Source organism: Oryzias latipes, chromosome 18 (genome assembly GCF_002234675.1).
Source record: "Oryzias latipes chromosome 18, ASM223467v1".
In the NCBI taxonomy this organism is placed as follows: Eukaryota; Metazoa; Chordata; class Actinopteri; order Beloniformes; family Adrianichthyidae; genus Oryzias; species Oryzias latipes.
The window spans coordinates 23,275,871-23,300,666 of NC_019876.2; the positions used below are offsets into that span (position 1 = coordinate 23,275,871).

The following is a 24,796-nucleotide window of genomic DNA, read 5'->3' on the forward strand; positions in this document are numbered from 1 at the left end:
GGGTCACCCCTGAGAGGGCCTGCGACATCATTGTGGCATGTGTAGTTCTCCATAATATTGCCATATTGAGAGGGGAACAACACCCTGCCCTACACATACAAGACCCAGAGGAGGACTCCAACCACCCTCCAGATTTCCAGGATGGAAGGGTGGTCTGAGACCTTATATGCCACCATTCATTCTCAGATTGAATCAACCACCACAACAAGAAAAAAGATGAACAAAAAAAGAATCCCACAATGAATAAATTCAAGTGACAATTTATTTGGTCTTCCTTATTTCCTACGAAATGAAAAGCAACAGTAAGAATTCAATATTCATCCAAAACCTTTATAGAATTCACCAATCTCAATACACACCATCCCTGCAGCTTGTGTTTCAGGATTTCAATTTCCAGATCTGACTTTAGGATCTGTCAATCCAAGTAACACATCTCTTTGTCGGTCTTTTCAATTTTTTTTATGAGATGCAGTTTATACAACTCCTTCACTGGTAACTGAAAGTACAGTAATGTGGGGTTAAATCCTGTTCATCAACATGAATACCATAGAATAACACTCTGGCATTTCAGAGTGTTATCCGTGCAGAGGAGTTTGATGGACCTTCCACCTCCTGCTCCTCCTCCTCCTGCGGCGGTTGTTCCTCCACACTCTGGAGGGTGGGGAGGGCAAGAATAGGTTAATCGACACAATAATGTGAAGATTGTTTGACATGTACAAACATAAGATTACCTCTATAGATCTGTCGGTATAAGCAGACAGTGTGTCATCCTCTACATCCTGAGAAGATGAGCGTTTGGTTGAGCACACTTTATAATACTACCTGTGCTATTTTCTGGTGTGTAGGCTACTTACAACTGCCTGGGGTTCAGTTGTGACGGGATGGTCTAAAAGGACGATATTGCCATCAGCATCTGTTGAGACCAATGCAATGTTACAATTTTATATATATATATATATATATATATATATATATATATATATATATATATATATATATATATATATATATATATATATATATATATATATATATATACACACACACACACACACACACACGTACTGGTGCTTCTGAGTGGTTAGAGGCTGGCATGTTGCACATTTTAAGTGAAAATATATATAGTGTGTATGGAGGGAAGCCTCTTACATCTTATGAAGGCACTTGTGTCCTGGGGAGTGACTGGCTCTGATGAACTCCCTGCAGGAATTCCCTCAGCCACCGGCCTTCCAGTGTTGAGACTCAGGGCCATCTCCTCAGCAGTTGTCAGAGGTGGTGGTGCAGGGCCTCCCCCTGTTTTGCGAGCCTCTGCCTTCTTTCTGTTGGCTGAAGACAAATCAAATGACAGTGAACAATGAAAACAACATTAGAAATGTATTGCTATGTAGATGTTTCATATGTAAAATATTGTCAACAAAGCCTACATCCATGACATGCTCAGATTTTACCTGATTGAATTATGTTTTTGTACTTCATTTTTAGCTGCTGCCATGTTCTTTTTATTCCTGCAGGATTGCATCTACATGGAAATGAAATCAGGGACATTGAATTAAATTAATGTAACAATTACTTTTTGGAAACACAATTTGCTAGCACTGCTTACTTTCTTAATTCCATATAAACCTATACCACTTGATCAATACAAGGGTAGACAAAAGTTCACTTTTAAAAACACAATTGCATGTATTAATATTAAACTGACCAACGTTTGCAAGAGGGGAAGGTTAACAAGAAAGTCCTCTAAACATTATCAATGTTAAATGCATTTTCCCCCAGATTGGTTCTGTACACTATGCAGCATTTAATGCAATTACACCAGGAATGACACTTCAAAAGGACAACTAAGTATCGCCAGTTTTTATTTCACACCTTACGCTATTTAGAAAGTTATTACAGCCAATATTTTATAGCAATGATTTAAATGCAAACTTACGCATTGACTTGAGCAGCAATGTTTTCCCACGCTAACTGTCTCTGTCTTGCAGCTGCAGCGGTGTTGCTTTTTTTCTGGAATATATGCTCATATTCCCTGTAGGTCTGCAGCAGCACGTCAAGTTCAGCCGGCGAAAAATATGCAGACCTCTTTTTTTCCTCAGTTGCCATGGTGACTCGTGATATCTGCGCTCCATTGATCATGGCTTCTTATAGTAGCGGTGCGCACGCTCACCTCCGAATCAGTCCACTCAGAGTTGATTGACCTAACGCGGATCAGCTGCTCTGAAACTGAAAACTCAGAGTTGTCAATCTCTCGATTGACCAACTCAGAGTTCAGGTTTGACCTCAGAGTTGGTTGAACCTCCTTTCTGAAACAGTCCCCTGGTGGAACTATAATCCATACAGGCAGTGTAGTTGACACACTTAACTGACAGTGATTTGATGACATAGCGTATACAATAGTGATGGGACGAAGATACCTCAAGGAGTGTATTGACACACTAAACAAACTGTGTCAGCACTGTATTGATACTGTGTTGGTCACCAAATAGTGACCCCTGCAGTAGTTATAAAATCATTGCAGGTAAAGAAATTCCTTGTTCGTGTAAATGCTAAAACTGAGATGGTATGTAAAATATAGCAAATTAGAGTAAAAATGCAGAGTTACAATTTCTTTAACTTTTTATGAGCACATTTGTCAACTTAACTGTTAAATCATATGAAATAAAAGACAAAAAAGTGATTAGTTCATGAATTTTTATTGAGGAACAAAAGTTTTTGGAGTCTCTTTGCTCCAAGGCGATTTCTCCTCTTACACACCAGCTCCCCAGCCTTGGAAAATACTCTTTTGCATGGAACAGACGATGATGGTGAGCAGAGAGTTTTAAGTGCAAGTTGATGAAGATGTGGGTATATTTCCTGGTTCCTTTTCCAATATTGCAAAGGATCTTGGTTTCTGGGTGTGTTTGTTTCTGCCAGGTAGCGTTGGACTTCAATAATGGAGTCAGCTGTTGCGTTCCTCGTCTTCTGGGTCTCTGCAACCTCCATATCTAATGTTTTCCAGAGATTGTGCCCTAAAAAAATAGTTAATCATTACTTTATTATCACATAATAAACAGGTGATACAGGAGCTCCCTGAATCCCTCATTTTCAACAAAGCTGAGTGGCTGACAGTCTTTGATCATATTGACCACTGCCTCATCCACTGCTTGCTTGTTAGGAACTGCAAGCCAAAAGGAACTATTTTGTCAAAAGCTTAATAAAAGGACTGTAATTTTTACAAACAATATCAAATGGACATAAGACGACATGGTGATATAGTGGTTAGCACTGTTGCATCACAGCAAGAGGGTTGGAGGTTCGATACCAAGCCTTGAGCCTGTCTGTTTGCATGCATGTTTTTTTCAGCAGAATTTTTAGAGAATTTCAACATACCTGGGGTACTCTCACGAGTAGCTGCCAATTCTTCATTGCCATGCCGAGCTCTATAATGCCTCAGCATTGATGAAGTGTTCTTATTGATATAAGATAGCTCTGTAGAGTAGAGCCGACCCTTCACCTACAATAACAACATAAAAAGTTAATTTATCTGAAAATAATTCAAACCTCTTACCAGAACATTGGATTAAAAATAATAGACACCCTATCTCATGATTACGAGATCAGGATCTCATAATTACATGATAACATGAATAAAGCAACTGTAAGGCTCTTTAACTATCATATGTATCACAGGTCATTCACTTGATAAACTGATAAAGTGAGTGCAATGCGCCACCTTAAAAAATAGTATTTAAAGGAGAAAAAGATTTGCCTCGTTTGGCGTCACGAGATCAAAATTATTCCACACCGGGGAAAACTTCCTAGGACGATCCATGATCAAGCAAAACTCCATCCGACAAACCCACGACATGTTGATACAGTTTGTTTCCTGATAAACACACTTTAGCGCGGCACATCCAAACGATACAGTTCCTGTATCGGTCACATGATTCTTTCCTAAAGCAATACACGCACCGATGCGAGGTTTCACTCTTGAGACTCTAGACAATTAGTCAGGTAAACATTCATCATAAGTGTCCATTAAGTATTTATCCAAAGTTTAAAAATGGTCGATTAACCTGTTATGAAACAATTTTATCCAGCTGCCAAACAGCTGATTATGGCACAGAGGCTGGGCTTCAAAGAAATTCTGAGGATGGTCAGAGGTTTGGGTAGAGAGTTTTACGATTGTCCCAGTACTTCATAGGATCCTGCAACCTGGCAAGGTATCTCTGTATCTCCTGGATGGGATCAGTCTGCCCACTTGTAATCTACTCTTGAGGATTGACCACAAATTCTCTATGATCTTAAGATCTTGTGAGTTTCCAGGCCATGGATCTGAGGTTGTTAATTTTAATGGCAAAGGACTATGCAATTCATCTGATCCCTCTTCATAACATTCTGGAGTGTCACGGCGTGGGGAAGGCTCGAGAGCCGGTAGGACCCAGATGCAGAGGCGGAGGCACGCGGTTCAAGGACAAGGGGGTTTAATAACCAAATGCGCTGCAGAGCAGGTTTACAAAACAAACAAACTTACAGTGGCATGGCTTGAAACATGGAACAAGGCGTGAAGACAGGATGCCACAAACACCATGACAAAGCTAATGGACCAGCACAGGAGGAAGACAGAGACAAGACTAATATACAGACAGGGCAGACAAGACACAGGTGAACACGATCAGGGCAGATGGGGACCAAAGGAAGTAAAACTCAAGAAACAAGACAAGACAGGAAACCTTTCAAAATAAAACAGGAAACAGAACCAAACAAGAAAGAACAAGAACTAAAACGAAAAACAAAACAAACTTAAACCATGACACTGGAGTATATGCAAATTGCTATTATGAAAATTTAAGCAGCAACATTTCCAATTTCCATGTTTAATCCTCAGAACTTTTGGCCATGACTGTACATGCACATTGTAGAGAATTGAACCCAACTCCCAACTCTTTGTCTTTCTCATGTGAGTTGGCACCTTCAGGGTTTCCCATGATTAGAATTGAATCCTGGAGATAATTTAATTCTGGTCCATGTCAGATCTACAGTTAAGCTTCCAGGTGGTCTTAGAAGATCAAAGACTGTTTTCTCCTGAAGGGGGGATGTGTTCGGCGCTGCAGCATCAAAACCTCTTTACATATGCAATTATCAGGAAGTCCCTTTTAATTGAAATGACTGAAACCCACACACAGTAAACCTGAATGAAAACCTTTAATGAAATAAAGATAAGATAAAAACCTAGGAGAAATAAGGACCAAAGAAATAAAAATTCCTTCACTCTCTAACTTAATTATTAGAATTTGGTATATGTTACAATAGATGGCTTGTAATTAAAAAATATGCAAATATGAGATTTTATACTATTAATAACTACAGACTAAAAAATAAAATGGGTAATGCTTAACATATTCATAATGCAGGAAGAGAAACCATATTTGAATATTTTCATTTTAAATTTCCTATAAAAATTCAATGGGTTTCCGGCATTCGTTGCGATTACTGTTGCAATAAAACATCTACTCATTTAAAATGTACATGGTTGTGACTCCTCCTATTACACAGATTCGCAATCTCACTGCTTTTCCACAACAACTGACAGCAACATGCATTTACTTAAACATTTAAAATGAAGTCGACGTTTGTGACGTTTATTAGCTTTTGAATGATTACCACTTACCAACAGTAGGGAGCCGGTTTAGCTCGTGCTGGTTTGCGGCGCCTTCCGTCCGTGAAACCAGGGTTCGAATCTGGGCTGCTCCCTGTTCCCTTCTCTACTTCTGTGCCGGTCCCGAGCCCGGTTGCTTTGAGAGGGTTGCGTCAGGAAGGGCATCCGGCGTAAAACACATTGCCAAGTTTACCATGCGACTCGTTCGCTGTGGCGACCCCTGATGGGAAAAGCCGAAAGAGAAACAACAACAGCCACTTAGTAACAGTAGTTTACATGTGTAATGTTAGAAGTGACCAGTAGAGGGCACTGGTAAGTTGAGCATGAAGGGACTGATGTGGAAAGATCACGAAGTAGTTGAGGAATGACTGGAACTGGAATGTATGTCAGAGAGCAACGGAGGAACAAAAGTCTCAACAGTTGAACCTACAGAGTGTCCTGCATTGTATTTTATGCCTGTAAGACAAGAACAGACATTACAATATGTTTTCCAGCAATTGACATAATCTTGAGCTTTTATAACATTCTGGAGAAGGGAGTATAGCTGGGTTAAATTATGCTAATTTCCTTGTCCATTAGTTGGAAAAACATGTAAAGCAGAGCTTCTTTCTATGGTTTCATGTGACTTCAATAGTTGCATATCACTTTTCAACATTTCAGTGCCTTTGCATAGTGTCCTTTTGGCAAATTCCTGATCTTTTTGATGTACAATGGTTTCTAAACACACCACAAGTCTATACCCACAAAAGAGAATTATTAGATTATTGCTGAAACGAAAGGATCTGGTTGAGAGCACACGTGATCCCACCAAAAAGCACTCTGTGCTTGGCCACAACAATTTATCAACAATAAAGAAAACAGATTAACGGCCTCTGATCTACATGGTTAAAACTCCCAAAAGATATTAAAAGTTCCAAAAGTCCAGGAAGAGGTTAAAACAAAAGCTCTTAAATTCCTGGGAAAAGTTAAAACACAGGGTAATGAGCTTCAACTGTGGGGAGGTCGCAGATCTACAACCGAGGGCCGACCTCTTTCAGCCTGATGTCGTCCCCAGGACTGGGTGTTCTCCAGTTGATGATCAGGGACCCTTCCAGTCACACGCACCACAACCTTTCTTTAATTTTTTTTCATAAAATTTGCATTGACATTGCCATCACCAATATTATCCCTCCTAGGAGACAAAAACCAAGATGCTATTTGACATGCAATGCACTAGAAAATAAGAGAACATTACCTTCCTCGATAATTACCTCATAAACCCCAGCGACTGCACTGATGTTCTTCAATGGAATAGGCTTGTCTTCTTCCTCATCACTGTCACATGTTGGGGCCAGCGAATGGTCTCAATCATGGTCTACAGGCAGTGGCGATTCTGGCACCCTGGGCGAGCCACACCAATAACGCCCCCTCAGTACCCCAGAATTAAAACCCATAAATGTTCATTCAATCATTCATTTTCTATACCGTTTTTTCCCTTTCGGGGTCATGGGGCTGCCGGAGCCTATCCCGGCCACTTGTGGGCGAAGGCAGGGGACAACCTGGACAGGTCGCCAGTCTGTCGCAGGTTTGTGGTTGTCTGTGCCTTTACAAAACAAAAATAACAATTTTTTTTTTTTAAAAACGTTTTTTCTTTAGACTTTCTTAGCATGAATTAATGCTCCTTAATGCTCAACATTGAGCCAATTTTCTGGATCTCTGGATAAATGTACAATTGCTTAAAATGGTTTACTATATTGTTCAAATATTAAATAAATACCAATTATTATAAAAAGTGTTTTGTAAATTCTTACAGCTTATTATAGTACTGTTATAAAAAATACTAAATTTAATAAGTCTTACAAGGATAACATCACTCATGTTTGCTTGAGGTTTAAAATGACCTATTTTAAAATAAAATAAAAAACTATATACAACTAGTACAACTTAAATCTTGAACATTCTCATAGCTTACACTACAAACTTGGTCTGATGGTCTTATTAACACTAAAAGGCCTAAGGCAGAGCCGTTTGACTATTCTACCTATAGAGCCTGCCAGTTAGTCGATCGACTAAAAGACTTTCTGCTAATATCCTAAAGCAGCTGTGAACGGCTGCTTTTCTGATGTAAATAAGGCACTTACTGGTGCACCATAGCTGGGGCCATGCTGAACAACTTCAATGAAACTTGTTTTTCACTTTGTCATCTTGGGGAGAGATCAACACACATGGGTTTTTTCCTTCACTAAGATTTATTTATGGAAATCGTACAAAAACTGACATTTTTACACATTTACAAATTACAAAAGTCAATGAGTACATTTTGAGAAATCACTCACAATCCTGGCACTGCCATGGCATCTCTTTTCTGCATTTGCCACATGTGTATCTGTAGCAGTCAACACATCGCATACTAGCATGATTGTTCTTGCAGTGATTCTTGACCTGACACGTGGCTCTTTTTCCAGGGCTGGGTGTGGATGGTTGTTGCCGAAGCAATTGTTCTTTTTGTGCCTTCTTTGCACCCACATAAGTGAGCCAACTCTCTTGCAAGCTCCACCAGGAAGTCCACCCGTCTCTCCTGCCTCCCGATGCATGCTTGGTACAGCACATGTGCATTTAGTGCTGCCATGTCAACCATGTTATAGAACACAGCGACTGGCCAGCGCCGTGTTCCTTTGCGAACTGTGTACTCCCGCACAATCTGGTCCATCACATCCACTCCGCATTTTGTGGTGTTATACAGGGTGACTGTGTTTGGCTTCCTTTTAGTGGTTTCCTCAGTCTGAACCTCGCTGTGCATGCTGCTTAGAATGTAGACTGTCTTCTTCTTTTTGGGCGCATACACCGTCAGCGTGGCACCAGTGGTTGAAAATACCTAATAAAGACAAGTTGTTATTTTCATAGCACTTTCACACACAAATTAGAAACACATAAACAAAGAGCAACAAAAGACCTGCAACATACCTGAGTGGTGAATTCATCGCGGTCTGTCTGCCTAGTAGATTGAGGAATTTCGCGGCGAATCTTGTTGAGTGTGCCAAGGATGGTGGTTTTCCGGCTAAGCAGTCGTTGCGCAAGTGACAAAGATGTAAAAAAATTGTCTGTGGTAACATTTCTGCCCTTGTCCAGGAATGGGTCCATCAGCCTCATCACTACGTTTTCAGACAGTCGCTCCCCACTGGGACGACTGGGGTCCTTGCCAAGATATGGGAGGACATTGCATATATACTTGGATTTCAAGTCGCAAGCCACCCAAAATTTTATCCCAAACTTGTCGGGTTTAGTTGCAATATATTGCAGGAAACAGCAGCGAGTCTTTGATGGGAAAAGCTGTTCGTCAACAGTGATGTGCTGACCGGGGTTGTAGGATGTGATGCAGTTGATGACAAATGATCCCCACACAGTAGAAATTGCAGCAAACTTATCATTTTTTGCTCGCTCGCTGCGGGTGGACCTGTCATCAAAGCGTAGGTGTCGCATGATGTCTTTGAAGTGGTCACGGGACATAGTTCCAATGATTTGTGGGTTTCCAAAGGTTTGCTGACCAGCAGTCACGTAGTGATGGGACCTTAGTAAGCCCCCGCAAGATCACAATTGCAATAAATGCCATTAGTTCCGGGAGGGCCATAAACCAATCAACATGCTCTGTTTGCTGTGCATGTTGAATTGTCCATTTTTGAATGCTACGAAGCATGTCCAGGGTGATAAAACAGAGGAAGCTCTGAAGGCGACTTGAGATTGTTCTCCTGGCCTTAGCTGTTGGCTCTCCATCTGCGTCGTATGCTTCTATTGGGGTGAAATGGAGATGCTCCCCCACCTGTTCTTCACGCCACACTGTGCCATCTTTCGCTGTCTCGGTCTGGTCAGTCAACAAACGAGGCTTTTTTTTTGGTTGAGGACCAGTCTCTTCATCTGCAATGTGAACAAGTTCAAATTGTGAGCAACGGGACAGTCAAATGATATCACAAATGCATGCACAGATACTAAAAACAATTCATGTATCTCTTCCTCTGTATCTGAACACTCGTTTGAAATTAAATAGGAAACAACATAAAAGGAAATCTAACCTGAAGACAGCTCAGAGTCCGAATCCAGACTAAAAATGAGCCAGTCTTGTCTTAATATGGGCAAAGTCATCAATCAAGACATCATAAGTTAGTGTCTCAGCAATGGTGTGGTTTATGCTATTCACTGCCAAATCAGATAGCCGATCCTTAGCAATGGATGATCTTAGGAAGGTTTTGATAAGATTAAGCTTAGAAAAGGTTCTCTGCCTCTCCACAGTAACAGGTAATGTGAGAGAAATCCTTAGAACTGTCCACGGATTTGGATACATTTCAATTAGTTCAGAGTCATGAAGGAAAGATGATAAAAGAATAATAATAATGGGTTATATTTATCTGCACTTTTCCAGGCGCTCAAAGTGCTTACAATGATGGTAGAGGCGTGGCTGCCAGTTTGCACCTACAGTCCCTCAGACCATCACCGGGACATTCGTACGCATTCTCACACCAATGGAGCCACACTGGAGGCAGGGAGGGTGAGGTGTCTTGCCCAAGGACACATGGACACATGTTACCTGGGGGAGCGGGGATCGAACTGCCGACCCTTTGATCATTGACCGACCTGCTCAACCTCCAGAGCCACTGCCACCCCATAGGTCATATTGTGTCATTGTCTGTTTTGGAAGGTTGGGCAGGTGTTTTAACTCTTATTAGCTCATCATCATCCAGGTCAAATTGTCCATTGTGTCTAATGTGGCACCAAGAGCCACCATCTGAAAAAGTTTGGAAGTTGGACAGTACACAAAACTTGTCCCCTACATTCTGCAATGTTTTAAATCTTTCCTGAATAGCAGATACTGCACAGTCAACAACAATGTTGAAAAATTCCTCCAAGTTTTTTCAGAGCATCTCAGAGGTTCAGTAGAAAAGTGACGCCTGGAGGATCTGAGCCTCTTCTTCTGAAGTACTGTCTCCACGTTCATTTCTTCACAAATTTATTTAGATGTCTTTGCCACCATAAACCCAGTTGCTCTGTACGTGTCCAGATCAGTCTGTCTTGTTTAGCATATCATTTTGCTGACATACTGAATATGTCACACCAGACAACTGTGCAAATACTGAACTGATAGGATCCAACGTCATCTGAGAGTGACTGCGCCTCAGTGATAATAACTGGGTCCTTGGTGTTGTCCCTGACTTCTAGAAGTGCCTCTCGCAAAGCTGCTGACTGATACCCCATGGGTTCAACGCTCTTCACTTTACTCTCCCATCTTGTCAGTCCGAATCTTCAAAGTGATATTCATATATTTTTTTAAATAGCCCATCTCTGTGTGGATGCTGAAAAGAGTGTAAAGTTTTTGCAGAGTGCCAAAATAGTTGGTTGCATCACTAGACGTTTTTGCTGCATCAGCAACAACAAGGTTCAAAGTATGAGCCCCACATGGTACAAACAGAGCTCTTGTCTCCTTTAACCTTCGGGACAGTCAGAACCATTTTTATTTTGAGGCATTGAGCCTTTCTTGAAAGTCCAGTTGGTTTCAGTCCCATAAGAACTTTTGACATATTTCAAATGAGTATTGATGACCTTTTGGCGACCCCTGATGGGAAAAGCCGAAAGAGAAAGAAGATTGATGACCTTTTGGGCAGCTCAAATTGAGGGCATAGAAGAGACTAAATAGCATTGCAAATGCCAAGGCAACGTTGTCCAAGTCTGACAAGTTCTCCTTCAAGGCAGATTCCAACATCTGAGTATTCCAGCGTTTGGTCTTCTCTGGCTACAAAAATGACCACTGTTGTAGCCTCTCTATATGGTGTCTTCATACACACCATAGTGAAATAAAATTTGTAACAATTATTTTACAGATAAATTCAATACCAAAATTGTGCCATGTATGGTAATGCAATTGCATATTAACTTACATTTTGGTCTCTGACCAAGACATCATAATCATCACCAGTCCTTTTATCATGCTCTCTCTGGCATCATCTTTGTCATCCTAGGAATGAGCATTCATATTTGACGACCCAGTTCCTAAGAATTAAGGAATGGAATTCAAGACAAAATTAACATAGTCCAAGTTACAAGTTAGCGTTTTACACTAGCACTTTATCTCCAGTGTTTACATTCTATTCTAGTCAATTATGCCAATTGTTTGCATAATTAATATAATTCAGAAGAAAAAAATTTGAAGCAGAGAAAAGCAGCCTTGCACTTATATGCAGCCATGTGCAGTAGTGAATGGCTTATCACTGTCAGTTAGCTGATTCTGCTATAGAGAAAAGCGGCTTTGCACCAATATTCTAATATCACATTTACATTCATAAAGCATTAAAATCGGTACAAAACCTGTATGAGAAGCAGCTTTTCTCCATGTCAGAATCAGCTGGTTGAACGGTGAATGGGCAATAATTTTCAGTGTTAAAAAGAGTCTTATTTAGCTGTTCCCAGCCACAGCTCCGGTGTTAAAGGGTTTCTATATACTATGTTTTGGTTGTAGTAAAATTTTTCCCTGTGTTCTGAGCTTTTACAAAGCTAGGGTTTTTATAGGAATAAGTTCTCAGGCTCAAAGCATAAACAAGGCTGAGACCTGGCTGCCACCCTAGAAAAATGTCTGGACAAACATCTGAGAACCTAAAAATGGAGAGAGAAAAAAGGCCTGAAACTAGTTCTTGATCAAGTAAGGAACGTCTCAAAAACATATATCTGATCCATAAGAAATAGCACATAGGTACCTACAAATATGCTTACAGCCAGTAGCTTCAGTTTGTTCCTATGAGGACTTGAGGACTTCTGAAAAAGTCTGAGTAAGTTTCCGCGAGAGAAACCATGACTGAAGAAACATATTGATTAGCATCTTGAACTCTGCGTTTATTGGTGAAGACAAATTTAGGATAATTTAACTGAAATGGAAACTCTAAACTTTCTGTAAAAAAAAAAAAAAAAAAAAAAGATTACCTCCTCTGAAGTAAAATGAGCAGGCAACCTCTCAAGCAGCTCCCTGATCATGGGAGCATCTTGGACCACTTCAGTCTCTTTTGGGCAAAGGTTTTCTCCATTTTTTTCTTTGACAACTTTGTGATAGTCTCTAATCAGAATGTTGTTGACCAATTCCATGGGCATTTTTTCTAAAGCTTCCACTTTATATCCTGGTGGGTAAGTTGGGAGATTTGACACCTCACCACGTTCCACCCATCTATCTTCCTCCGCTTCGACTGCCACCCAAACCACAATGCACCGGCCCCCTTTGAGGTCTACTACGGGTGGTGGGCCCATGGGAGAGTGGTCCCACGTCGCTCCTTTGCCAATCCGGGTGACGTAATCGGTTCCTTGCTGTTTCCTTTCATCAGGGGTTCTGAAACGCTCTTTGTCTGGCCCGTCACCTAGGACTTGTCTGCCATGGGAGACCCTACCAGGGGCTTAAGCCCCCGACAGCTTAGCTCCTGGGATCACTCGAGCTCTCGAACTCCCCCACCACGTTAAGGTGGCGGTTCACGGGGGAGACCTGTCCGACATCACCTATGCAGATCTATCCAAGAACTTTGCCACATCATTTCTCTGGAGACGCTGAGCCTGTACCACAATGGATTGGATCCCATGAGCTGAGCATCTTCGCTCCCCAGGTGACCCTGCGCTTGGGGATCTTGTGAACAGAAACAAGGTTGGAGCTGGTGACCAGCAGCTTGGTCAGGTTCTGGATTTCCTCACCACGTTTTGGCTTTTTTATCCTTAAAAGCTGGACTGCTCTTGTGTTTTCTCTCAAAGCCATTTCAGTCAGACAACTCATGCAGTAAAGATTTATTCCATATTTCTTTTAGTTTGGCATAAGCCTCCGTTCACATACATAAAACAAAGATCTTCATAGAAAACTTTGGGTATTAAACTACCCCTAACGGAGCTCAACAAAGCCAGGGAGGGTGGGGTGACAAACACAGCGCTCGACTTGGAAGAAGAGGATTGGGCCGCACCTGGAACTCAAGTAGGACTCTGAACAGGTGAGTTGATTAGACTGAACTGCCCGCAGGGAGGAGTAACCAGCTAAACACTTATTCGAGTTGTCTGCCCAAAATACTCCCAGGGTTGTTGACTTATACAAACTTCTGGACATCCTGCTTTAAGAAGCTCTCTTCTGGAATTGGAGAATTTATATTTTAGGCTAACCTTCCAACCTTCACAACCACTTGTTGAGCCTCTTGGAGACGTGGAAACTTTTGAACAAGTGCTTCTGCTATTTCACTAACATCTCTGTTTGTGGCATAAAGCTTTCCTCTGTAATCCCTAAAGAAAATGTTAAGAAACCTCATTGAGGTTATACATTAATATACTTCTTGAAAGAAATACTTCAACAGGCCTCATATCTTAGGTGTTTTTTCAAAGCAGTAACAGAATTTTAAGGTTTTTTTTTTTTTTTTTTTTTTTTTTTTTTTTTTTTAACTTGTCCTGTCCAACAGCTAGGCAGACAGATGAGAGCTGAGGGCCTCTTGGGTTGGACATATTTTACTTTAACAAGAGGGGTTATTAATCTTCAGACAAACCAAAGGTATGTCTGAATAAACCCCTTTTGTAATTGAGGCCAAACTTTATTAATTTCAAACATGTCTGAAAATCTTTGGTGTTGGACCGGACGGAAAAGGAAAGAGGGGAAGAAGAAAGAGGGACGTTAGAGAGAGGGGGGGTAGGGGGTGATAATAGGAGGGGAAGGGGGATAAGACCATGAAGCAGCATAAAGCAACAAGTTTACTGGTTGTTAATCATTATGGTAAGGTTCAAATGTAAAAAAAAAACAAAAAAAAAGGGCGGAGCCTGTCCACACACACACTCAAATGTTATAAACACACTTGTTAGTTGCAAAAATGTCCACCTGTCGACATGTACACAAAACAGATAGTGTTCACACGCATACTTATGCCTTAAAACCAACTAGTGTGAAATATTTCAGTCATTCAGTCTGTTGAGCTGACACCTGTGCTCAGGTGAGTGTTTATGTTCTTCTAAAATGGATGGTGGAACGTGAAAAGAAGGAGGGAGAGTGCCCAGCCATCCCCACCCCAAGACCCCCACCGCACCAGCAGCGGCAGCCGGACTCCCCCCAACACCACACGGGAACCGGCAGGGAACAACCGCCGCCCGGGCGACCAAGCCCGCCACCCAGGCCAGGGCCAGCAGGGCCGCCGCAAGGCCCCCAGAGCCAGAGAGCAGGGAGGCACGGAGGGAAAGAGGGCGCCGCCCCAGCCCAACCAGGAGAGCAGCCCCCCCGCCGCGCCGGGAGAACCCAACGCAGGGCCCCACCGGAGAAGGACGCCCACAGCCCCAGACGAGCACCCCACCACCACCCAGGAGTTCCGGGCATCCCCCCGCCCCAACCCCAGGTACGGGCCAGGACCCCCCAAGGGAGACCCACTCCGCACTCCAGGCAGCCATCCGCCCGGCCAACGGTTGGTCCAGGGAGGAGCGAGGCAGGGGCCCGCCGCCCCCGCCCAGGAGGGGGGAACCCCGGGGAAAAAAGAGGGCCCACAAGGGGTGTTGTAAATATGGCCCGACCAGGCTCGGCCACAGTTGGAAATTTGGCGGGGCCCAGCACTCAGGAGCAAGGACCAGAACCCACCCCCCAGGGACACGAACACCCCCGGCTCAGATGTAATGTGAACCCCCCCCACCGCGCGGAGAGAGCACCGCCGGGCCCAGGAAGCCAGCACCCCGGGGACACAGCCGCCGTTGCAAAGGGGCCCGTACCCCCCACCAGGGAAGAGGCAGGGGACAGATGGTCCTAGGTCCCATCTTCCTTGCAAAATGTGTGTGCGTGTATGTGTGTTTGAGAGAGTGTGTGTGTGCATGTGTGTGTGTTTATGTTGGGATGTATATATTGAGGGGGGAGGGGTGTGTGTACTAAGGGGGGTGCGGTTAAAATTGGCGGGTAGGGCACTAAGGGGACGTCTCCTGATTACTCACAGTGACGTCCCCTCACCCTCCCCACCAAGGGGCCCTAAATGTCTAAGGTGCGGTTAAAATTGGCGGGTAGGGTGCTAGGAGGACATCCGCTGCTTGCTGGCAGTGATGTCCAAGCACCCCCCCTACCAAGGGCCCTACATGTCTAAGGTGCAAATAAAACCGAAAGAGGGGGGGCCCACTCCATACGGCAACCACAGGAGGGGGGTCACTGCCTAGTGAACCCCCCCCCCCCAAGGCTCATCGCAGGCTAAGCCCCCCACCCCCTCACCCTATTATGAGGTTATATGAGGAAGGGGGTAAGTTGGGGACAGATGATAGACTGTCCCCCGGTGGTCAAACAGCCGTCCCCCGCCCCCCCCCCCCCAGCAAGGGGGCCAGGCCCACCCAGCCCCGGGGCCCCACCCCCGGAGGCGCAGACACCCCAGGCCCAGCACCACCACCCCCACACAGAGAGAGGGGAGCCAGAAAGCGCCGGCCCCCCCCGGAGCAAGCCCAGGCCCCCACCCCCAAACGCCGGCCCTAGAAGAGCTCTGGTCAGGCCTCGACGGGACCGAGGCAGCCAACCGGCCGGGGAAACCGCCGATGGCCTCAGCGGAGACCCCGACCCGTCAACCCCCCCTGCCCCGTACCAATAGGGCCCCCCCCCCCCCCCCCAGAATGCCCCCCCACAGGACAGGGCCGACAAGACCCCCACCCCACCCCACCCCCAGACCCCGCAGCCGAAGCGGATGACACCCAGAGCGACCGGGGGCCCCAAGAGGGTTGTCCCGTCCCGCCCCAGAGCCAGGGAAGGGCCGATCCCAGCCCCAGGTGTAGACGGGAAGCCCATCCAGCGCCGCTGGGCCCCCCCCCCCGAGCAGCGCCCCCCGCCAGCCCCCCCCAGCACAGGCAAAGGGACCACCCCCCCAAGCCAAGCCAGACCACCACCCCACCCCCCCCACCACGCACCCCCACACCCAAGCCCAGAGGACCACGCAGCGCCCCAGGCCGCCCCACCCAGGCGCCGGACCCGACCCCCCGACCAACGGAGCCCCCACCACCCCCGGCCAGGCACCGGAGGCCCCGACCCCCACCCCGGCCCACGGCAGAAGGGCAAGGAGCAGCGACGACCATGCCCCCCCCACCCCCTAAGTCACGGAGTTAGCTATGGGAGACCAGAGAGACCGAATTCTTTCAAAGTTACTTGAACTTTGGGCTGACATTTTTTCCAAGCTGATATGATCAAGCAGCAGATTTCTGTGTTGACTTATATTTATATTTTTTTTGCTTTTCCAATTTATTAAAATAGTTTTTTTAGCAATGCAAAGAGTTATGAAAATGATAGAGCCTAATCCTCCTTCTACATCGATGGCACTCATGTCACCAAGCACACAAAGTGACGGTGAAGCTGTGATTGAAACCTTAAGCCAGACTGATAGATCGGCACATACCTGCTGCCAGAGAGCCTGGACAGGCGTGCAGAACCATAGTGCATGCATGTAATTGTCGGGTAGATTACTGTCACAGTGCTGACAAATGTCTGAGTTACTGAGACCCATCTTGAACATCCTCTGTCCAGTGTAGTAAATTCTGTGAAGAGTTTTGAAATGGATTAGCTGCAGATTTGGATTTTTTGTCATTTTAAAGGTGTTTAGACAAAGTTCTGACCAAAAACTTTCATCTGTGCTGATGCTCAAATCTGCATCCCATTTTGTTGTCGGAAGTGAAATATTGTTATCTAAATTACATAAAAGTTTGTATATTTTGGAGAGAGTTTTATTCATTGAGAAATTGATCAGAGTGGTAACTACATCTGGTAGCTTTAAATCGTTGTCTCTGTATTTAAACTTTTTAGTAATAATTGATTTAAGTTGCTGATATTCCAAGAAGTTATATATTCCATGTTTGTCTTGAAGTTCCTGGGGAGTTATGAATCTTCTATCAATAATTATGTGCTCTAGTTGTTTTATGCCCCCTGCTTGCCAAGCTGGGAAGTGGATAATTTTTTTGTTTATGAGGATGTCTGGGTTGTTCCAGATGGGTGTCATTTTGCACGGTTGAATTGATGATTTTGATATTTTGAGAAATTCCCACCAGGCTGTTAAAGTGGCATTTATATTAATACTTTTGAAACAATCCTGTTTTTTAACTATTTGACTAATAAATGGAAGATCTGACAGGTTGATCTTTCCACATAACGCCTGTTCCAAGTCTAACCATGAGTTGGTTTCTGGATTATTTTTTAACCATTTTAAGATGTATTGTAATCTATTTGCAAGAAAGTAATTGTGGAAGTTAGGTAATTCTAATCCTCCACAGCTTTTTGCAGATTTTAAAGTTTTTAGACTAATTCTTGCAGGTTTATTGTTCCATAGAAAGCTTGATATGGATGAGTCTAATGTTTTGAACCATTTTAATGGCGGTTGTGTGGGAATCATTGAGAAGAGATAATTAACTTTGGGTAAGATTTTCATTTTAACCGTGGCTACCTTGCCCATAAGGGACAAAGGCAGGTTGGTCCAGCGTGTTAGGTCGTCCTGTATGTTTTTCAGTAATGGGGTGTAGTTTAGCAGCACCAGTTCTGATATTTTGGGGGAAAAATAAATACCTAGATATTTTATATTGCCTGATTTAACTGGTATTGTGAGTCCTTGCTCCGCATTACTGTTCAGTGGTAATAAAACAGATTTATTCCAATTAATGGAATAGTCTGATATAGAAGAGAATTCATTAATGATTGTTGCCGTTTCATTTACAGAATGTATATTACTTAAAAACAGTAATATGTCATCTGCATAGAGACTAATTTTATGATGGCTGTGTTTGGTTTTAATTCCTTTAATACTCTCATTCTGTCTTATTGCTGCAGCTAGAGGCTCGATAAATATTGCAAAAAGCGAGGGGGAGAGTGGGCAACCCTGTCTAGTTCCTCTTCCAAGAAAAAACCTGTTGGAAGTCTGTTTATTAGTTCTAACTGATGCATTGGGGTTGTGATATAATATTTTGATCCAATTGATGAATGATTCTCCAAACCCAAACTTATGGAGGGCAGCAATGAGGAACTTCCAATTTACTCTATCAAAGGCTTTTTCAGCATCCAGTGATAGTATAGTCATTTCCTGGTTTTTGATGGTGGCAAAGTCTATTATGTTAACGAGTCTGCGGACATTGTCATCCGAGTGTCTGCCTTTGATGAATCCAGTTTGATCAAAGTCAATTATGTGAGGAGTGACTTTTTCTATTCTCTGTGCTAGTGCTTTGCAGATAATTTTTACATCTGCATTAATTAAAGAAATGGGGCGATAGCTTGAAGGACTCGTGGGGTCTTTGTCTGGTTTTAGAAGAAGGATAATGTTGGCAGAGTTCATGTTAGGTGGTAGAGATTGGCTTTCATTGATAAATTTTACCGTTTTATAAAACGTTGGTGCCAGTTGTTCCCAGAATTCCTTATAAAACTCTGCAGGAAAGCCGTCAGGCCCTGGTGCTTTACCATTAGGCATAAGTAACAGAGCTTCATGAAGCTCAGACAACGAGAGCGGAGAGTCTAAATTTGTGATTTGATCTTCGTTTAACTTGGGCAGGTTTATATTGTTGAGAAATGAGTTGATGCTTTGTTCTGATGGATTGATCTGTGGAGTGTATAAGTTTTGATAAAAGTCTTTAAACGCATTATTAATTTTTACCGGGTCATGGGTGACATTCCCTGTTTGGTCCATAATCGAAGTGATTGTTGATTTTTCTTTATTAATTTTAAGCTGATTAGCTAGAAATTTGCCAGATTTATTTGAGTTTTCATATCTTTCCAGTCGAAGCCTTTGTATCTGGAATTGTGTTTGTTTATTGATGATGTCATTTAACTGCAGTTTTAAATTTTTCAGGTCGCCCAGTATGTGTTCCTGTGCAGAAGCAGCATAAGCAGTCTCCAGAGTTTTTATTTTATTTCCTAATTCTAATAAATCTGCTTTCTCCTTGCGTTTTTTATGCGTTGAATAAGAGATGATTTTCCCTCTCATGACTGCTTTTGCTGCTTCCCAAAGAATACTTGGTGATATTTCAGAAGTATCGTTGAATTCTAAGAAGGTTGCCCACTCTTTTTTAAAGAATTCAATAAATTCCTGGTCTTTTAACAGAGACGTATTAAACCTCCAGGTTGAACCCGAGGGTCTGGGTACTTCCCTTGAAATAGTAACAGAAACTGGTGCATGGTCACTGATAATAATTGGATGAATGTTGGAACTTTTAATTTCTTTCAAAAGGGAGTTACTGACTAATAAATAATCTAAACGAGATTGTGAATGGTGAACTGGAGAAAAAAAGGTGAACCCCTTAGTGCTTGGATGACATGAGCGCCAAGCGTCGCAGAGACCCAGATCATTCATGTACTGCTTTAGAATACTTGCAGACTGCCATGTACGCTGGTTTGCTGCCGTGCTGAGTCTGTCAAGTTCAGGGTCCAAAACAAGGTTGACGTCTCCTCCTATAATGATTGTGGAGTCAGAGTGAACTGAGAGTGAGGTGAAGAATCTGTGAAAGAAGGAAGAGTCGTCGAAATTAGGACCATAGATGCTGGCGATGCAAAAGTCTTTATTCTGAATGGATATATTAATGATTACAAATCTGCCTTCTGGGTCAGTAACTGTATCCTTATGAGTAAATGTAACATTTTTATTAATCAAAACTGCAACCCCTCTTTGTTTGGAGTTGAAACTGGCAGAATACATAGCTGGATACTGGGAACAGCACAGGAGATGACCAGCTGATAATGATAAATGGGTCTCCTGCAGCAGAGCTATATCTGCTTTAAGATCATTCAGGTGATTTAACACTTTCAATCTCTTTGGCCCAGAACCAAGTCCACGCACATTCCAGCTAACGATGTTAAGACTGCTCATAGCTGTTCTAACCGGGAGAGTGCAAGGCTAAATAGTGCGTGTGCCCGTCCGTGTGCGCGTGCCCGCTGTGCGTACCTGCTACACTGACAAGCGCTATGCGTTGTGGGTGAACGTATCTTGGCTATGAGCTGCATGTTATGTGCGTCCTGTGTGAGCCTAAGTGAGGTTTTTGCAGTTAATCAACGTGTGTGTGCGGGATCGCGTGTGCATGCTCTTATGCGCGCTAGTATGCGCGCGCGCCCGTTCCGTGCATAAATAAATACTCACCATGGTTGCGTTGACTTTACCTGATTCACATATGAGGACATGGGAAGGGGGGGGGACAAGAGAAAAGAGAGAGGGAAAGAGAACAAAAAACAAAAACAACGAAACAACAACAGAAACATGAATGTGAGAGAAAGAAAAAACACTTTTCCTGAGAGGTGTGGATTATTGATGATCCGATTATTTCCTATTCAGTTAAATAAGTTTGCGGGTTTCTTCTGGGCAGCGCAGATGTCAGTGCGCCTCTGAAAGCCTTCAGCACAGCCAGGGTGTTACCTCTGGGTCCCGGAACAGCTTGCCATTCACAAAAAGTTTATCAACAGCAACCACCGCGCGTGCTCCAGCAGACAGGTGCTTCCTCCTCAGCGGGAAGAGGATTTTCCGACGGCGGAGGATCTCGCCTGGAAACTGATCATTCACGCTGTAATGTGTGTCTTTCAGCTCGCGCCCTCTGCTTTTTACCTGCATCTTTTGTTTATAATGTTCAAATTTAGCAACAATAGGACGGGGACGCTGATTGTCCGGCCTTTTTCCTCCGAGCCGGTGAACCCTGTGGAAGGAGATCTTCTGGACTTCTTCCTTGGGGAGTTTCAGGTGGACCTCTATAAAGGACTTAACAATGTTCTCCGGGACTTCCCCTGCCTCTTCTGGAATCCCTGCGAACACTAGATTGTCCCTCATGCTCCTCGCCTGAAGATCCAGGAGGGTTTCCTTGATGGATCGGTTTTCCTCAGAGAGACGGGCGGTGTCGTGGCCCAAGATCTTCACGGTCTCTCTGAGGGCCTGGTTCTCCGCTGCGAGCTCCTGCACCTGCTGTTGGCTGAACTCCAGAGACTCTCGCAGACCTTGGAATTCCTTATGGAGGATCTCCAGCAGATTTAAACGGCAATCAAGGCTGGAGAGCCTTTTATCAATTGAATCCAGGATATCACTCATGTTGCTGCCTGGGGAGGAGGCAGCCCCCGGGGAGTCTTCGGGACGGTTGCGTTTGGTGGACGGAGTGGCGGTGTTGGATTTCTTCATGAGGCAGGTATTGAAACACTCGTCGATGTAATTCTCCAGATCCTCCAGGTCCTCCAGGTCATCCAGGCTGGCAAATGCTTGACAAACTTTTTCAGATTTTTATTTTTTAAACTTTCTGGATTATTTAAATATGGCGGTGTAATTAAATAAATCAAAAATGTTTGTTCACAACTTACGCGCCGCCAAGTAAACTCACCACACTCCTCTCGTCGGCTCTCGCGATACTACAGCATCACGTGCTCAACCCACCCCAATGACCTCAACCCACCCCAATGACCTTTAGTCATTTTAAGGTATTTTAAGGTTTAAGGCGGTCTCAATCACTAGTTCTCCAGCTTTCTGCTAAATGTTCTACTATACTTTAAGAGGCTGCCATTTCACTAGTCTGCATCTTAAAACGGAGCTGATCAATCCTGGTCCTGAAGATCTATAATCCTGCTTCTTGTCTAGCTCTACCTAAACCTCTAGCTGCTGATTACCTGGATCTGGTGCTTTCAGTCAATCAGAAAAAGGCTCACTAAAACACGGACGCGTGTGGCTCTCGGCAGCTCTCACGAGGATCTTCTAGTGACCTAAAAGTTGATTTTCTCCGAAAAATTAGAGCTCACCATGGCCCGAAGAAAAACCAAGCAAAAGTTGACTAGGATGACCTTTAAAACATACTTGAAGTTTTCTTTGATTTATTGATTCGATTTAAATGATTTATTGATACTTCAGGATTCTTAATAAAAAGTTATGAACCGGATAATGATAAATTATGTAATAAATGGTTATGGTAGAACAGGGGTGGGATTACATAAATCCACTTCCTTCCACTCCCTTTCCAGCAATCTTTAATTTTAAGTCTAATTATCCTAAGTTTGATATGTCATTGTATGAATGTTTAACTGATTATATTGTTTTGCGCATTATTCTTATGTGATTGCTTGAAATAACCCATTTCAAAACAATACATAAATGAACAACTAGTCTAAGAACACATTGATATCCAGCCAATCAAATCGTTTGCTACGTTTTACTGAAGGCCGAGATGGCAGCAAACCGGCAGTTCATCGGTGAGTAAATGATGCTTTACATCTCCCCAATATCTTTTCACTAATTATTTAATAGAGCACAAAAACGTGCATATTTTGTTATGTTTTTTAAATTTTTATTTTTTTATGGTAGGATGATAAACACAGTAATCACGGGGAAAAACATTTTGCTGTCAATCAGGGTCAATCAGGCCTTACTGCACCTGGTAACATTGGCCAGACCACTAACTCTGCGTGTGTAAAAGAAACATTCCGTGTATCCGTCCTTCATTCTGTTTTCAACCTAAATATATTATTCAATAATGGGATTACAAAAGAAGTAACATCAACATTTTACTTTTTTATCCGAGGGCTAACTTTGTGTTTTGTGGTAGAATGATAATCACGATGAAATTGTGCAGTAAATCCGACACTTACTGCACATGGTAACAACGGCTGGAAGACACTGCAGAGAACTAGCTACTACTTCTTACTACTCACACTGAAGGGTTAAGTATTAAACCTGAGGTTTTCATCCCTGCCCTTTTTAAATTAGAGGTCAAGCCTTATCTGATTCTTGAATGTTTGCATTGTATGGGAACAGAGGCAAGTCAGCCACATGAACAGTACAGGCACTGGATCAGAAAGACCATCTGTTCAGATGGAAATGACATGATGAACTTTAACAGAACTGTTTTAATTTATTTCAACTGTTTTGTATTGGTAGTTTTTCTCTTGTGACAAAATATTAATACCATAAACAGAAACTAATAATTTAATGTTGATTCAATACATGGTGCAGTAGAACATAATTGGATTTGGGGTTCTACTTGTCAGGTGGGGAAGGCTGGTGAGCAGGAAGGACTCAGAATGCAGAGGCAGGAGGCAAACGGTTCCAGGGCAAGGGGTTTAATCAACAAAAAGTGCTGCAGAGCAGGAAAACAAAACTACAACTAAACTTACTGTGGGCATAGCAGGAAACATGGACATGAAAGTCAGGGAAGAGACGTTAATGGACCAGCACAAGAGGAAGGCAGGGACAAGACTTATATACAGACAGAGCAGACAAGACACAGGTGAACACGATCAGGACAGAGTGGGACAAGGAAGTAAAACTCAAGAACATGACATGACAGGAACCCTTTCAAAATAAAACAGGGAACAGAACTCAAACATGACATAGACCAAAACGGAAAGCAAAAAACAATACAAAAGAAACTCCAACCATGACACTACTTAAGAGTAATGTGTAATTATTTTTAAAACGAAGGTTATTTTGTTAGACGAATGTTTGCCACCAATTTTCTATGCCCACTTAGTCTACTTCAAGGTTATGGACAACATATTCTATTATCAAATATGGCCTTAAAGATAATTGCTCGACCAGTACAAAACAATTTTGGCTCCATATTTATTGGTCAAGGTAAAAGGTTAAGAAAAAAAGGTGTTTTTTTCTCATGAGGTGGTTGTACCAACTACAATATCACTATTTTACATCTCAATATTTATTGTTCTATATGATGGTCTAATATATAAGGAAATCATGGGTGTTGACATTTGAGACTTTCACAATGAGATGTGTTCAGACTAGTGACTCACCTTGTCAGGTTAAAATGTAGCTAGCTAAGGTTTAAGTTGTTCATCTGCTTCTTCAAACAAACTTGTCATAGTTTTTTTTAGTAGCAACATATAAAGTAATAAGTGGGTGATTAAAATAGACATATTTGTTCTTTTGTTTTTGACAGGCCTTTTCCAGGTATCTTTGCCCTTGGAAGAAAGCTGCAGGAAAATGCAGCTAAGTTGTATCCCTGCAAAGAAAATTAAACCGTTGGAAGTGGTCTTTTATTTGCTGTCTAAACAATGTGAGAAAAGTCCAAATGAAAAGCAGATAGTCCACCTGCAGGCAGGGTTTGGTCGTAGGACTGCTCACTTAGATGAAAGAACAGCACACGATGAGGTAATGAGATGCAAATTGTCAAGTTTGTGTATCTATCTTCAGTTTTTACTGCTAAACAGTGAAAATCTATTTGGTAACTCGCTCAGTGAGACACCTGATA

The 24,796-nt window shown here is 42.9% G+C and overlaps 1 long non-coding RNA gene across 1 annotated transcript; it reads right to left on the bottom strand.

Moving 5' to 3' along the window:
• Positions 1-2,677: 2,677 nt before the first annotated feature.
• On the bottom strand, positions 2,678-3,449 carry LOC105358332. Its single transcript, XR_912003.3, has 2 exons — positions 3,370-3,449; positions 2,678-3,008 (listed from the first exon to the last, which is right to left on the bottom strand). It is a non-coding gene; the product is annotated as an uncharacterized LOC105358332 (long non-coding RNA).
• Between the last annotated feature and the right edge of the window lie 21,347 nt (positions 3,450-24,796).